The 18,427-nt window shown below is 35.4% G+C and overlaps 1 non-coding gene across 1 annotated transcript; it reads right to left on the minus strand.

The window, feature by feature from the left end:
• Nucleotides 1–14,920: 14,920 nt before the first annotated feature.
• On the minus strand, nucleotides 14,921–15,027 carry LOC131152551 (small nucleolar RNA R71). The gene has a single exon (XR_009136044.1). It is a non-coding gene; the product is annotated as a small nucleolar RNA R71 (small nucleolar RNA).
• Nucleotides 15,028–18,427: the final 3,400 nt, after the last annotated feature.

An 18,427-nucleotide genomic window follows, 5' to 3' on the forward strand; every position in this document is an offset into this window, starting at 1 on the left:
ACTAAAAACTAGTTTTTTTGTAGTGTACTTTATACCTCTTCAAAACAATCACACACTCATGCATACTAGAAATATAAAGAAGGGAAAAAAATAAAGGCACTTGCTTTTTTTTTTTTTTCTGATTGGTATGACTAGATCTACAAGACTATCTACATATCCTATAAAGAGGAATCAACTCATCGACAATTCCAAAAAACATTTCCAAATTTTATTTAAAAATATTTTTAGGTTTACTCAAGAAAACTTTTGAAACTTGAATGTTTTAGTTATTTGGGAGGAAAATCATAAAATTCAACTTGAAATCTCAAATTTTACTTTTTAGAAAAAAGACTTTAAATCTATCCAAGTGCTACATCATAGATAGTTTATTAAAAAAGTAAATTTTTCAAGAGGAATGTTTTGGTTTCTTTGAAAAGAAAACCATAAAACCTCACTTAACATTCTTTGTTTTGTTTTAATAAAAAAGAATTTTTAATCTATCCAACGTTTATGTTGTGGACAGTTCATTAAAAGTAAACTATCTAAAAACAATTTTTGGATTTTTGAAGAAAAAAACCATGAAACTTGTAAAATGATTATTTATTTATTACTTTTTTAAGAGAAAATTCATAAAACTAACACCATTTTATTGCTAAAGGGCTTGACTAATATCATTATACGACATAAAACATTGCAACACTTCAGAAAAACAAAAGAGAATACAAGAAAAATGAAGACTCAAAATTTTTGGCCAAACCAATTGACCACCTACGTGAACGCTCTATATTACTCAAATTTTCATGCAATTTTCATTGAAGCCAAAGTGCAATCCCACTCTAAACTGATCCTAGATGACATACTATCAATCATAATCAACATGCAAATGTAGGAATCATGCAAAATAAATCATGCCTATTGATATTCTCAAATAAGTAATAAGATAAAAATGACATGCACAAAATAAAAGATGCAGGACTGACCTAGAGAATACTTTTCAGATCAGAAAGGAAAAAATCTCACTCAAATGTAATATGGAAAGATGGAAGGAATGGAAGTATGCAAAAATAAGGGAAATGGTGGAAATTTTGGATTGAAATATCTTGAAAACCCTTTATGTATTTGCAATTATCTTATCATTCCCCTCGATTTGTATGCATGCCCTAAAGTGGTTCATGCATGGTCTACTTGTAGACTAGGCAAAAGTGGATAAAAATACGTTTGAATTTTCAAAATTCAAATTCAAACTAAAATAACTACCAATAGCTAACTACCAACATATTCATTCATTGCTTGACATGTGGTATCAATTAGGAGACATACAACCAAAACAACTAACCAGTCACAAGCAAAAAAATTTAAAATTCAAATGTGCACATGTTCGATCAATTGCCTTAGGAGACCGGTCAATCATGTGTAGATGACACCAATAATCTTCGTGCATGTGCGAGAAAATGGGGAAGAGAAGGGTTCGATTGACCGCCCATAAGTGGCCAACTGATTGTCTTATGAAAAATTATATTCTCTATTTATTTTTCTTGAATTTTTATTTCTTCAACTAAGGTAAGATTTGTTTGGTCAAAAAATAACCATCGATAGTTGACCTTCATTTGTTAATATCTTTAAAATAAAATGTTAGGAAAAAATAGAGATGTAACATTTTTACCAAACTTCAGCAAGGAAGATATGAACATTGTTGCCTTTATGACCTGGCAAGGAAGATATGAACATTGTCGCCTTTATGACCTATTCATTAATTTAACCAAAGACCTTACCTAAAATTTTTAGAATCATCAATGATGCTACCAAACTTGTCAATTAAGTCTTCTCATCTACTTCACAGAAATGTGTCTTTCGAAAATCGCATCCTTAATATCAATGACTTTTCTAAACATTTTTCAAAAAGATTTTCCTCTGAATTTCAAACAAAAAAGGATAAAAAATGAAGGTGAAAGGTCATACTGAACTGGGTTAAAGCAAGTTTTAGGTTACAGATAACAAGGTCATTGCTAATTGCTTTGAACTTTTACCATCCTTTTATGAAATATGATAGAGAACCAAAACACATATAAATAACCTTTGAAAGTAACATCCACTCGTTCAAAATTGCTCCGATTGAAATTCTTGACGATCCACGAAATATCTTAAATTGCCCCAGTATTAGATGAATGAACTTTTTTATTTTAAATCTTGACTTAAAAGTTTTGATTTCCAAAACCAAATAAGAAGAATTAAATTCATACTAAAAGCCTCAATTTTGTGTGACTATTTGAACTAAACCTATTATTACATTCAATAGCTTGCGTATGTGCCCCTTTTTCAAAGGGATCAATAGTTCACAAATTACTAAGATAATAACTTGGGAAATATTTTCCTTGAAAAATAGCAATATTTTTTTTTTCTTTTTTCTTTTCAAAGATCATCTTTCATGAATAATAACAAAGCCACAACTACAATTAAAGGCACATTGAAGTGAAAACTTGAACTTTATTGCTTGTCAAAAAAGTCATCACATCGCTTTTGAATCATAAAGCTCTAAATTCAAGAGTTAGATCTTATTGATCACAAGGAGATCATTGAAACTCCTCTTTGTTTGTGTTAGCTAAGATTGTAGCTCTTCTACAGAAAACCTCCCTTATTACACTGGGCCCTAGGTAGTGATGAACTTTCTTTGTTGATGCTATTGCCCATTGTCTTCAACCTCTTTAACTGATGTAATCAAACAAACATTTCCATCACGTTTGGTTCGATGAGATATGCCAATTTCAATCTTTTGTAGTGAATTTTTATACATACCTTGTATATGTCTGGATCTTTATACTTTAATCATTATTAAAAATTCTTCTAATGCCTCTAACTCCCATTTCATTCAGTTAAACTAGATGAAGCACTCTCATTGCAATCAACAATGGCTTAGGGATCAAGGAATAGTACAAGAAAAATAGAACGATACAAATAAAAAAGAAATGAAAAGGATAAGCCTATTTACAACTACGATCTTTTTATTTGACTATAGGTCAAACCAAATAAAAGTTTGTGTTTAGCAAATTACTTATGCATTAGGAACATTCAGCTAACGCTCCTTTTTATCAACTAATAGCTTGCCTTCAAATAATATAGTGAACTTCTTGAGCTCGACATCTTTTTTGGCTTTAATCTTCAATCTATGATCCATAACACAAGATGACTTAAGAGAAGTGTAGTTAACATTTGAGATCACCAATCCAAGCTCATATGAGGTTTCTTCTTCAATTTCATCTTTTTGTATTGCCATCTATTCTATAGATATCATGCTAACTTCTAAAAGTCTCAATTTCGGAACTTCTGGATTTTCATCACTAAAAGCTAAAGATATTGTCTCCATTGTGTTTTGAGGGCAATACATTGGCTTATATTCAATGCACAGTACTACACCTAGTTTAAGAACTTTAATGTTTTCTTCTCCCTTTATAGTAATAAAATAGTCACCATGAGCAAATTTCAACTTCTGATGCAATGAGGATGACATTGTCCTAGTTGTTTGGATCCATAGCCTACCAACAACATATTAAAGGATGACACAATTTCCAATAAATGGAATACAACTGTGAAGATACAAAGACTACCCATAATTTCTCTCAGGGTTCCATTAAAATCTCTAACTATTAAACTACTTTTTCCTATTGAAGACTTGTCTATTTCAGCTTTTAAAGTGTTGAATATGGAAAGACATTCAGTATTAAACCATTATCAACCACTACTTGTGATATGATCTTTTGTCCATGCCTGACAACCATATACAAAGGATTCACATGACCCCTCCTATCCACTAGAATTTCATCATCTATGTAAGCAATGTTGTTAACTGCCAATATGGAATTGACTACGTTCTTAAACCATTTAATTGATACATTTTGAGATACATGAGTTTCCTTCAATTCAACAAAGTATTCCTATGGCCTTCTAAAGCAATGAGAAAATTGAGTATTTAAATTTGAGCTGGAGTTTTATTCAATTGTTCCATAATGCTTTTAATCACTAATCTTGAGTTGTAGTAAAAACTTCTCAACCTATTTATCACTAATTTCTTTATTCTTCTCTGTATAAGCTTTATTTTCATTCTATTCACCAACTTTCTCTTTACTCTTCCTTTTTCTTTCCAATTTGTTAGGAGTGTAGCAACAACCACTTCTAGTCACACTACCAACACCAATTATATCAGCTACTTCAACTTACTCATCTAAAATTTACTATCTTTATTTCATAATTCCAAGGCACAACTCGATTTGAGGCATATGGAAATGGAAGGCAGCTTAAGAATTAAAGTTTTAGTATTGGATATGGAGTGTGGATTTGTAACACCCTGACCCACCACGTGGGCCTGGAGTGCTACTTTAGTAACGTCTGTGTACCTGATACCGTATTCCTCATATATGAAATACATATACGTAGGGAAATAAAATAAAAAATTTTCAAATTATATTACCAAAGTTCTAACTATCTTTATACACAAATATCTCCATTTTTACATAATTACATCCCATAAAACTATATAAAAATAAAATCTCTGTCCATACATACCACCTACATAAATTTAAACCACTAGCAGGACACCTCTAGCTTACTAGACCCAATTCCTAAGATTTCCTGAAAAGAAAGTTTGTAAAGTAGGGGTGAGGCACAACTCAGTAAGAGAAAGACTAATTTAATGTTAGTGTGTGGCTAACATGAATTTAGTGTATAGGAAATAACAAGTTCACTAAGTAGATAAACACATTTATGAAATCATTCTTGTTTTACACTCACACACACAATTAGCCAAGGATAGGGAAGATTACCCACCCATACAAGTAGCTTCCCTCTGCTCTAATACCATTACTGCTACTATGACACTCAGTTTTCTCAGCAAGCCCTTGAAATTATCTTATTAATTATTTGTATTCATATAAATTAACAGATATGCATATAAGACACTTTCCTGTGACAAATACGACATTTACTTTCCCCATGGCACAGGTTGTGCGATCTGAAGGTTGGACTATTGTCTTGGGGGATCCACCCAAACAATAGTCATCTATACTCTCCGCTAACATACTCCGCGGGTCTATGCAGCTCCAACTCCTGGTCCGATTGCCCTCACCTAAGGAGGTACATTCACGTCACGTAGGAAAATTGGACGAGGCCACCTTACATCTCTCAGCACAGGTGTGGGCGCACACGACCATATAAAAAATCCCTAGCAATGGTATCATGCTCACAATACACTGGTCCCTAGGGTTCCTAAAACATATCATGCAATTTAGATAATAGAAAACACCATTTAAAACATCAATTCACATATATTTCCTGTTATTCCAAAAACTCGGACCCCGACCGCAAATACAATCCGACTTATAGCCATTTAAACAAAACCTCAGCGGTCATATCAAATCCCTACATTATTCACAAGCATTTCTAATATTTCACAAACAATTTCAATATTTCACAAATAGTTCAGTATTTCAAAATCTCAAATCTAGATATACAATAATCCATACCAATTAAATCATCTGTCACACGATTTCTACATTTTACTATAACCATATAAACAAACAAGCTTTCCACCATTCATTTTATTCAAAAATACCATACTATATATCTTAGGTTTGTAAAATCCATTTCAAACGGTTGGTTTTCAAAATAAACTATAAATTCTTAAATAAATAAATATATGTATATATATATATATATATATATATATATATAAACATAACAATTAAATTGATTCAATTTCTATAAAATTACTGACTTACCTTAATCCCCTTACCCGATTCCTAAAAAGCCTAATAAAATCCCGATCTACGCCCCACGATGTTCAAAGCCCCTGAAATCCTACAAACTTTACCACATTATTCATCACAATACCCAGAGTAACTTTCACTAAAATACCCGTAGGTTCTAAATACCCTAAATAGCCTATAAAAGCCTAAATTGGTGCTCGTTAGATTGATCATATCAAGGAGAAAGGGAGAGGAGATGAGACGAGACAAGAGAGTGGAGAGACGAAGTGGGGGAGGGGGAAAGCGTTCTGTCTCAGGAAATGAAATTTCCTGAAGGATCAATCCTTTTTACTTTATCTATATTATATTATATACAATAATAATAATAATAATAATAATAATAATAATAACAACATATATGCGTATATATATATATTATATTAATATATTAATATGTTATATTACTTAATTCATAATTCTTATTATTATAATATTACTTGTTTAATTAATTTAATTTAATAATATTTAATTTATTAAATAATATTTTTTATTTTTTTATGTTATATATATATATATATATTTTTTTTGAAACCATTACATCTTCCTGTAATAATTATTTTTAGGGCGTTACATTCTCCCCTCCTTATAAAAATTTTGCCCTCAAAATTTATTGAATACCACCCAAAAAAAAAACATCCATAAAATTATAATGAATTGATCTAGGTATGATTGAATAACTTGATTCATCCTATCCATGAAAATACAAGGTGCATAGCTAACCTCAATTGGTAACACCAGAAACCTATAGCGACCTTACTGTGTACTCAATTCTATCTTTGAGATGTGTAATTCCCAATTCTTAATTAGTGATAATTTAATTGAAAATCAATCTTAAAAAATTTTGGGATTTTACCAATTAATCAAATGATCCACCAATCCCTGAAAGTTGATACCAATTCTTAATGTAACATGATTCAACTTCCAATGATTAATACATAACCTCAAGGTCCCATTATGTTTCTTAGTGAATAACATAGGTGCAACCTATGATGATATACTAGGTCGAACAAATTCCTTGTCAAGGAAATCTTCTAGTTGCACCACAAGTTGCCTTAGTTCAGTTAATGTCATTCTATAGGAAGTAGATGACATAGGCTCCATTCCTAACACCAAATCAATATTAACTTCAATATATTCTTGGAAGTAATCCCGATAAATCATTTGGGAAGAATATTTAAAAAAAAATTCATCACCTATGGGTAAAGAAGTTTGGGATTCATTAACTCGTATATTTCTTTCATTGCTGCTATGACCCCAGACATGTGCCCTCATTCTGTCCTTTCACAAGCACTCAAGATGTCATATATAAGAGCTTGTTAGTTAGAAAGAAAACCTTCACTCCATTTGGATCTTTGAGTACTATTTCCTTTTGGAAATAATAAACTAGGTGTATGATCAATAGATAACCACCAATAGTTAGCCTCATATTTAAACAGAGAACTTGCATTGATGACTCATATTCATCAAAGACCTTACCTGCTGGGGCATCTCAGACTAGGGTGTGTAACCATTTGCCTATTAGATCAGATGCATAAAAGGTACTTCAAAACTCTCATCATAACTTTGTAATTCGTTTGAGTAAAAATTATATGAGCTTTTAAACATTTCATAGAATTCTAATCGCCCTATTCCTTTTTAGTGCCAAACTAATGTACAAGCTTACACTTTTAAATCAGGGTAAAGTATCATTTTCTTACCAAATTGGTTTCTAAATTTATTATTTTATAATTTTTTTCTCTTCAAATAGTTTTTAAGACTTAAATTCTAACTTATGTTGGAAAATGTTGAATATCAAAATATAGTTGAAAAATATCCTCAATGAAAAACATGAATTGCAATTATGGCAAGTTTAAGTCCTGGTATACTTACTCAAGCCAACCCTGATCTTGCTCCACTGACTGGACACATATGCAATAAACACGTGTCTTGATTTTTGGTACAGAACACAATACTAATGAAGTTGTTTAGTCAGTTATAATCAGTGATCGAACATTATCTAGTAGCATAAATCTTATGTGAAATGGATCAGGAAGGAAAGGGTGATATTTATTTGTACTAGAGAGTTGCTAATGGTAGAAGGATTAGATTCTGGAGATAGCTTCAAAAACTACAATCAACTGCAGATCACCATAGAAGATTTCACATTAAGCTATATACGAATCAAATCTCAACCAAGCTGATGCCCAAGCGGTTAAATTAGTGTCCCAATTCTAAGTAGGATTTGCACAGGATAAAGCAAAAAGATAAAGCTCCAGGTCCTAGCATGTATGGTTTTCCTTCTAGATAGCAGTTTTCTAAAGGTTCAAGTAGCATTATGATTTTTCTTCTAGGTAAGTTACTAAAGATGATTCTGTTAGGTGTTATTTGGTTCATAGGATCCTTTAGAATTCTTGGCAATCTGCTGCCCATGACATCTTGTTCTCATGTTTGTTTTTAGGTTATGGTGATAACATAACTTCCTAGGAAATAAAGAATTCCCACAAAATATAGGAGTCCAATTGTTGTCCACTTAGTAGCTTGCATTCTTATGGGCATCTTGATATTATGATTAAACTATCCCCGCTATTTTGGCTGACTTATTGAAATATTAAAATACATAGTCGATGCACATTCTCATCGACCCATCTTTCTTTTTCACAAACAATACTGACGCTTCTTAGGGTTACATGCTGGGCCTAATAAACCCTTATCTAATAATTCTTGTAACTGTTCCTTTAACTCTTTTAATTCTGCCAGTGCCATTCTGTATGACGCTATCCTTGGAACTAGATCCATAGTAACCTCTTCCTTATGATTAGGAGGTGGTCTTGGCGAATCCTCGGGGAATATATCAGGAAAATCCCTCACTAATGGGATATCCTCTAATCTCAACTCCCCTTCTGGTGACCCCCTCAGGGTGCCTGATTACCTCCTCGGTATTGATGCTATGGAAGCGGATAGTTCAATATCGCGTGGCAGTCCCACGCCATATGTCCAGCCCCACCACACCGATAGCAGGTAGTTGGTCCTTCCCTGCACTTGCCCTAATGCCTGTAATGGCATCTAGAACAGATAGGACACTACGAACTGCCCTAATAGGCCTTAGATCTTGTATCCTATTGTCAGCCCTAGAAATTACCAAGTCACCTCCATGAGCCCCGACTAGTACTGGTCTGAAACCCTTGAGGCAAGGGCCTTCTCTTTTGGTTTGCGGCTCTCTCCTCCTCCTGAATACTGGCCTCAATTGCCATGGCCTTGTCCACCAGCTCAGAGAAACTTTGAGTCAACAGCACCACCACCTGTGCGCGTATTCCCTTCCTTAAACCTTTCTCGAACATCCAAGCTTTTCTCAGCTTATCTAAGACCATATGAGAAGCAAAATGGAATAGCTCTATGAACCTGGCCACATACTACTGTACAATCATGGGTCCCTGGGTTAGATGTAGGAATGCCTGAGCATTCGCCTCTCTGGTGGCAGTAGGGAAGTATCTGTCAAAGAAGACCTCCTTGAAATGGCTCTAGGTGATAGATATATGCCCTGGATGCTGTTCCTCAACCAACTTCACCAATTTCCACCACCTCTTCGCTTCCCTTACCAATTTAAAGGTGGCAAATAGCACCTTCTGCTCCTCTGTGTACTCTAGTACACCTAGTAGTTCCTCTATTTCTGAACCCAATCTTTAACTACGACCAAGTTTGCTCCTCCTATAAAAATCCGTGGATTCGTCTAGGAAAACTACTGAAAAGTGCAGCCTCGACCAAATGGTGACTAATCCTGCTCTCTAGAGTCCATCTGGTTCTCCTTCCTAGCCTGCCATCATCCTCACTAGAAGTATCCACGTGATTATTCCTTCCAGCTACGATGTCATTTCCCCTAGAATCCATCCCGAAGATAGGATAGAAACCAACTTGGAAACTCCTCATTTATCATAATTGAAGTAAGTATGAAATGAAGAAACTACTAATACGTATGAATTCTCAGTTTAAAGATTTATTCCCTTAGTTCTATCACAAAACTGACAAGATATCAGTCTCACATAACACTGACTCCACACACGTACTCGACCGCCCTAACGTCCCAACCTAAATTTCCAAGCTCCAGTTTCTCAACCTAGAAACGAAAGCATCGATGGATTTAACGTGATTTTCCTGAAATCGTCATTCCAGGAAAAGTACAGAAAATTGTCAAGGATCTCCGCCTCCAAGCTTTCAGACCAAAACCCGACCTAACTTACCCATTCCTATCCTTAACTTATCTCAACCTATGCTCTGGTAATTATTAACCATCAAAGTCTGCAGAACCTAGCAAGCCTAGGCTCTAATACCACCTGCAATGCCCCGACCTACCATGTGGGCCCGGGGTACTACTTTAGTTACATCTGTGTACCTAATACCTTATTCCTCATATATGAAATACATATGCGCAACGAAAATAAAATACAAAATCCTCAAATTATATTACCAGAGTTCTAACTATCTTTATACACAAATATCTCCATTTTCACATAATTACATCCCATAAAATTATACAAAAATAAAATCTTTATCCATACATACCACCTACATAAATTTAAACCACTAGCCGGCTCCTTTAGCCTGCTAGACCCAATCCCTAGGATTTCCTAAAAAGAAAGTTTGTAAAGCAGGGGTGAGGCACAACTCAGTAAGGGAAAGACTAAGTTAATGTTAGTGTGTGGCCAGCATGCACTTAGTGTACAGGAAATAACAAGTTCACTAAGTAGATAAACAAATTTATGAAATCATTCTTGTTTTACACTCACACACAAAATTAGCCAAGGATAGAGAAGATTACCCACCCATACAAGTAGCTTCCCTCTGCTCTAATACCATTACTGCTACTAGGGCACTCACCTTTCTCAGCAAGGCCTCGAAATTATCTTATTAATTATTTGTATTCACATAAATTAATAAATATGCATATAAGACACTTGCCTGTGACAAACACGATATTTACTTCCCCTATGGCATGGGTTGTGCAGTTCGAAAGTTGGACTATTGTCTTGGGGGATCCACCCAGACAATAGTCATTTGTACTCTCCGCTAACATACTTTGCGGGTCTATGCAGCTCCAACTGCTGGTCCAATTACCCTCACCCAGGGGGATACATTCACCTCACGTAGGCAAATTGGACATGACCACCCTACACCTCTTAGCACAGGTGTGGGCGCACACGACCACATTACAAATCCCTAACAACGGTACTGTGCTCACAATACAGTGGTCCCCAGGGTTCCTAAAGCATATCATGCAATAGATAATAGAAAACACCATTTAAAACATCAATTCACATATATTTCCTGTTACTCCAAAAACCTAGCCCCCAGCCTCGAATACAATCCGGATCATAGCCATTTAAAAAAAACCTCGGCCCTCGGTCGTCATATCAAATCCCTACATTATTCACAAGCATTTTCAATATTTCGTAAATAATTTCAATATTTTTCAAATAGTTCAGTATTTCAAAATTCCAAATCCAGATATACAATAATCCATACCAATTAAATCATTTGCCACACGATTTATACATTTTAACATAACCATATAAACAAACAAGCCTTCCACCGTTCATTTTATTCAAAAATACCATACCATATATCCTAAGTTTGTAAAATCCATTTCGAACAGTTGGTTTTCAAAATAACCTTTAAATTCTCAAATAAGTAAATATATATATATATATATATATATTTAAACGTAATAATTAAATTGATTCAATTTCCACAAAATTACTGACTTAACTTAATCCCCTTACCTAATTCCTGAAAAGCCTGATAAAACCTTGACCTACGCCCGACGGCGTTCAAAACCCCTGAACCCTGAAATTCAAACTTTACCACATTATTCATCATAATACCCAGAGTAACTTTCACTAAAATACCGGTAGGTTTTGAATACCCTAAATAGCCTATAAAAGCCTAAATTGTTAAACTTACCTCGATTTAAGGTTGATGCGCCGGAGCTCCAACTCGAAAATTCGCTTTGGCTAGATTGTAGAGAATCTCCTTATGAATCTCCTGGCGGTTTCTGTTCATTAATTAGGATTAAGATTTAAGAAAAATTAAGGTAAGTATGAGAATTGACCTTACCCCAGGAGATATGCCTACGCCACTCCTATGACAAATCCGCTTTGGTAGAAATGACGGTGGCAGAAAATGAAGTCCAACGGTATTTTCTGATTTCTAATGAGTGCTCATTAGACCGATCAAATCAAGGAGAGAGGGAGAGGAGACGAGAAGAGACGAGAGAGTGGAGAGACGAAGTGGGGAGGGGGAAAGCGTTCTGTCTCAGGAAATGAAATTTCCTGAAGGATCAAAGATCATTTTTACTTTACCTATATTATATTATATTATATATAATAATAATAATAATAATAATAATAATAATAGTAATAATATCATATATGTATATATATATATATAATATTAATATATTAATATGTTATATTACTTAATTCATAATTCTTATTATTATATTACTTGTTTAATTAATTTAATTTAATAATATTTAATATATTAAATAATAATATTTTTTTATGTTATATATATATATATTTGAAACCACTACATCTTCCAGTAATAATTATTTTTGGAGCGTTACAAGATTATATTGGATAGTAGTTGGTGTAAAATCAATGGTAATGGAAAATATTAATTGGTTAATGCCTTGAACTTCACATACTTCGAGGATTACTGATGGATGTGCTTCCATAATCTGGTGAAGGGTTTGTTTTCATATGGTGATATGACATATTTTTTATGGGTAGGAATTTTAGGATATTAGCATTAATAAGGTCATGGACTTGATGTTTAAAGCCTAAATTGTTAAACTTACCTCGATTTAAGGTTGATGCGCCAGAGCTCCAACTCGAAAATTCGCTTCGGCTAGATTGTAGAGAATCTCCCCATAAATCTCCTAACAGTTTCTGTTCATTAATTAGGATTAAGATTTAAGAAAAATTGAGGTAAGTATGAGAATTGACCTTACCCCAGGAGATATGCCTACGCGACAAATCCGCTTCGGTAGAAATGACGGTGGCAGAAAATGAAGTCCAACGGTATTTTCTGATTTCTGATGAGTGCTCGTTTAGACCGATCAAATCAAGGAGAGAGGGAGAGGAGACGAGAAGAGACAAGAGAGTGGTGAGACAAAGTGGGGAGGGGGAAAGCGTTCTGTCTCAGGAAATGAAATTTCCTGAAGGATCAAAGATCGTTTTTACTTTACCTATATTATATTATATTATATAATAATAATAATAATAATAATAATAATATCATATATGTATATATATATATATAATATTAATATATTAATATGTTATATTACTTAATTCATAATTCTTATTATTATAATATTACTTGTTTAATTAATTTAATTTAATAATATTTAATATATTAAATAATAATATTTTTTTTATGTTATATATATATATATTTGAAACCACTACATCTTCCAGTAATAATTATTTTTGGGGCGTTACAAGATTATATTGGATAGTAGTTGGTGTAAAATCAATGGTAATGGAAAATATTAATTGGTTAATGCCTTGAACTTCACATACTTCGAGGATTACTGATGGATGTGCTTCCATAATCTGGTGAAGGGTTTGTTTTCATATGGTGATATGACATATTTTTTATGGGTTGGAATTTTAGGATATTAGCAATAATAAGGTCATGGACTTGATGTTTAACGACTAAGTAGTTGTTGGTAGCATGGCGAGGTGCATTCATATGATATTCACAACTTAAATTCAGATACTATAATCACATATTCTATCTCGTTTTCATAGGTACGAGTACAATCTCTCCTTGCGTTAGCAACTAATGGTATAAGTCAACCAAGGAAATTGGAAGAGTAGTGAATTCTTTTTTTGGTCTTGGATTATGACTAGCTTGATTTGGATTGGCATTTAATGAGTTTGACAAAGGTAAAGGATAGCCTAGTTAGGGATTCAATAACCTATATGGATTAGGCTATGGTTCATGTACGAGGTGATCTCATGATCGTTGTGATATAGTATACCCTGGCCCCTGAACTTGCTTCGGATGATTAGTGCAACTTTGCTACTCTATGCCATCAAATAGTTCACTTAGCCGTTAGCCTAAGACGGATAGTTGAGTGGACATAGCTAGTGCACACGACAGTCTAGGCATGATTTTTACTCTGAGAGCTGCTTTCTAAGAGTAGTGTTAACATAGAATTTACATTCTTTTAGTAGTTGCTAGAAAACCCAATCAAAATCTCTCCTTTTTCCTTTTTACACAAAGTATAATAAACTAGGTTAGAAGTGGTTAACAATTGCACACCATTCTCCGAGGATTGACACCTGACTTACTCACTATTCTATTGAACTTGGGGGTAGTTAGGTTTATAAATTTTATTTTTGGTAGTTAAGGACTCAAACCTTGGCGAGCCTACCAAATTTTGGCACCATTGTCGGGGACTGTGTCACGATTGTATGCCAATTTCTAGTTTAGAGTATTATACTTTGTTTTTCTTTGTTTTCTTTTGTTTTGCTTTGCTTTGTTTTGTTTTGTTTTGTTTTTTTTGAAATTTTAAACTCTTGAGTGTGTGCTGCATGTGTATATGATGGGTTTGCGCTATTTGAATCCTGAGTTAGTGCCTATAGGCCCTGAGATTGAAAGATCTCGTAGGTCCATTAGGAAATCTAGCTCTAGTCCCGAGTTAGCCGAGTTGTCTAAACCTAAAGTCAGGCTGAATATAATACGGTTCCCGCCATTCAAATCCTGGAACTCCAAGCTCCCTGTCAACTTGTGGTGGGAGAACAACCCATTCGACCTCTTAAAGACTACTTCACGCCCAACACATACACCTCGTCGTATTGCATCCAGTTTCCGGAGGCCGAGGTGGCACAATTTGAGATTAAGACTTTCATCATCTCGATGCTTCCCAACTTTTATGAGAATTCTACTAAAAATCCTTACAAGCATCTAGATGAATTTCTTGAAATTTTTTCCACCATCTGAATATCTAATTTTGGTGATGATGCTCTCCAATTGAGGCTTTCCCCATTCTCTTTGAAGGACAATTCCAAATATTGGCTGAATTCCTTAAAGCTTTGACCAACTAGACCACCATGCAACATGAGTTCTTAAAAATGTACTTCCCAATTGGGAAGACTAACCATTTGAGGAAGGTCATCACTAGTTTTTCACAATTGGATGGGGAACTATTTTTCGAGACATGAGAGCGCTTTAGGGACCTCTTGCACTAATGCCCACATCACCAAGTCCCTAGGTGTCAATTAGTTCAGACCTTCAATGAAGGATTAGCTGAGCAAGATAGGTTCATGGTAGATGCATCTTGTGGAGGTACTTTTCTCACCAAGCATGAGAATGAGGCTTGGGCTCTCTTTGAGAACCTGGCCGAGAATTCTCAACAGCATGTTGTTGCTGCTTGTAGACCATCCGAACCCTCATCTTCCAAACCTAGGGGAGTCTATAAGTTAGGCATCGGCCATGACCTTGCGCCCACACTGCACACCATAGTGAAAAAATTAGATAAGTTCTTATCCTTAGGATAGCAACCTCAGTTTGTGGCGTGTGTAGAGGTGTGTGGCATTTTTTTTGATCCTTCACACACATGTTATAATTACCCCAATGCGCTTTCTCCACTTGAGTTTGTGTAGGAAGAAGTTAAGTCCACTCACAATTGGAACGATAGGCTAGCCAATAACCCATATTCAAACACATACAATCCTGGGTGGCATAAGCATCCTAACTTCTCCTGGAGGCCATAAGCTCTGGGTTTTCAATCACAAAGACCTTAGATATCACCCACTTCTCCACCTCTTTGCCCATACCAAAATGCCCAAAATCTTCCTATGTTTACCCCTAGTCCATCAGCTTTTCAGCAACCATCTCCTCCTTAGCCCAAATATGATTCTTTTTAGGAGACGGTGTTGAAGGCCCTTAAGGGCATTGAGGCTAATCGCCAAGTTGATCGACAATTACTTCATTCTCACTCCCAATATATTGCAAAGCTAAAAGTCACTATGGGGCAAATAGCTACCTCTTTGAGTAGGAGAGATGAGGGTAAATTACCAAGCTAGCCTTTAGTGAACCCTAAGGGCCAATATCGGGTAGAATATGAGCCGATTACTAAACCTTCATCCTATAATAAGCAAGCCCAAGCTGTAACCATTATTCGGAGTGGAAGGGAGGTAAATAATAAGGTTGGAGAGAAGTTAGACCAAGAAAAGGGTAGGGAGAAGATGAGGGAAGAACCCGATGATGAGCTATGTGATCCTCCTTCTCCTAATCCAGTAGTTCATACTGAGACACCTACGCTCTTTAACAATGGAGCACTTTCCCATTATGTTCCTGTAGCACCATACCTTGCAACCCTCCATGTACCCTCTAAATCTAAGAAGGAGGCCACCACTTAGTCCATTATGGACACATTTCAACAAGTCAAGGTCAACATTCCTCTCTTAGATGCTATCAAGCAAGTGCCTACTTATGCCAAGTTCCTTAAGGACTTGTGCATGCAGAAGTGAAAGTTGAGGATGCACATGAACAAACAAGTGAGGCTAGTTGAGCATATGAGCTCAATTCTATTAGGTCACCTTCCATCAAGACTAAAATACCCTAGCGCTCCAACCATCTTATGTGTAATTGACGATTACACTATTGATAGGGCTCTTTTAGATTTGGGTGCGAGTGTGAACCTCCTTCCGTACTCGGTTTATAAGAAATATAAATTCAGAGAGTTGAAGCCTACCCTGGCCACCTTAAGTTTTGCTGACCGATTAGTAAAAAGGCCCTGTGTGATAAAGGATGTCTTGGTCAAAGTTAAGGAGTTCTACTATCCTATTGACTTCATAGTATTGGATATGGAACCTTTTGATCCAACCAAGGACCCAATCCATGTCCTATTAGGATGAACATTCTTACCCACGACTAACGTCTGCATTCAATGTAGGACTTGGATTATGGACATATCCTTTGGCAACATGTAGCTTGAGCTGAATGTATTCCACGCTTCCCATCATCCACCCGATGACGTCCAAGCTATGGATGTTGACATGATAGATGAATGTGTTGAGGAAGCAGCTCCATTAATTATGTGGAGAGACCCTTTAGAGGATATACTTTAGCCCATGAGCCCCTCGCATCTAGCCTGGAGGATCCGTATGAGCAAATTCTTGCCTTTCATTATTCGACCTCCAATCTAGAGGGACGATTATGGGTAGGTGAGACATGGTTTAATGAAGAAATGGTGGAAGAAACTCCTCTTTATGAATAAAGGTGAGTTTGATGTGAGTCTTCACAACTTTTGGCTAAATAAGATAAACTTAGTGCTTCCAGGAGGCAACCTATGATGCCCCGATTTTTGTACAATTTTTTTTTCAATAATAAATAAATAATCACACGTCATCCATAACATTCACAAATTGGCCACGTTAACAATCCTACTATCATTCGTACAACCCGAACCGCATTGGGTACCGAGTAAAAAGTTATTTTATTATACAACCTAACAGCGGAAGACAGTATATACATATCAGTTAGAATACAATACCCAGAGTATGAACGTACATAAATACACAATACTATCTCATACCCAAAAATAATACAACCCTAGGGAATCACACCTCCCTAGTCCAAACTCACCCTGTATATCAGGGTTCCACCTCCTTACTATCATGGAGCTCTATCACCCAGTCGATCTCTGTTCCCTAAAAAATTTAGATAAATTGGGTGAGACACATTTCAGTAAGAAGGAATAAATTATTTACAGTGTGTGGCCATATGAGTTCAATTATAATACACTTTACTTTTCAAATCATCATTTCGTCTGAGAATACACTGATATACACATCCTCATAATCATATAGATATACAACACAAGCTTTTATAAGTTTTAAAATCATTTCTCAAATTCAATAATTTCCAACACATATTTACCGCGAAGTTCCTGGGAATAGGGAAGATCATCTGCCCATACAGGTAGCTTCCCTCTGCCCTAACACGTTATGCAACCACGTATGACCACATCTGATACCTATCAGGGCACTCACCTTACTCTGCAAGCCCTCAGGCGGAGAGTTTCACTTTACCTCAAATATGTATATTATCAACTCACATGGTTCCATTTCTCAATTTTATCATTCTTTATTTCTTAATTTCCATTCTTTCTTTCATTTCTCATTTTAGCCAATGTTATCATTCTTTTACTTTTGGTTTCCATTTTACTTTCCGGCTTATGAGTATCCTCGGTATCAAATACCAACATCGTGTCTGTAACTCATGGCCACCCTGAGGATCTTTCTATCCACGCCATGCTTCCCCCCATGGTCAAGGTTGTGTGGCTCGAAGGTTGGATCTAACCGCGGTTGGCTGACCCAGTTAGATCAAATATCATATCACATATTGCGTCTGTAGTACGACTGACGGGCCTATAACCCTGATCCGGACTCAGGGGACCCAACAACCCTACAAAATGGCACAGTCGACTGTCACGCCACATGCTCCAAGAGTCCGTGTGGTTGCACTAACACCACTAGCAACGGTACCATGCTCAATATTATAACCATCCAACAGGGTTTACCATCACATACCCACAATCATTATGCAGTATTGGCATTTTATCATTCATATTTCACGTATTTCCACATTTCTCATTTTCA

The sequence above is a fragment of the Malania oleifera genome, chromosome 3 (assembly GCF_029873635.1).
Source record: "Malania oleifera isolate guangnan ecotype guangnan chromosome 3, ASM2987363v1, whole genome shotgun sequence".
Classification (NCBI taxonomy): domain Eukaryota; kingdom Viridiplantae; phylum Streptophyta; class Magnoliopsida; order Santalales; family Ximeniaceae; genus Malania; species Malania oleifera.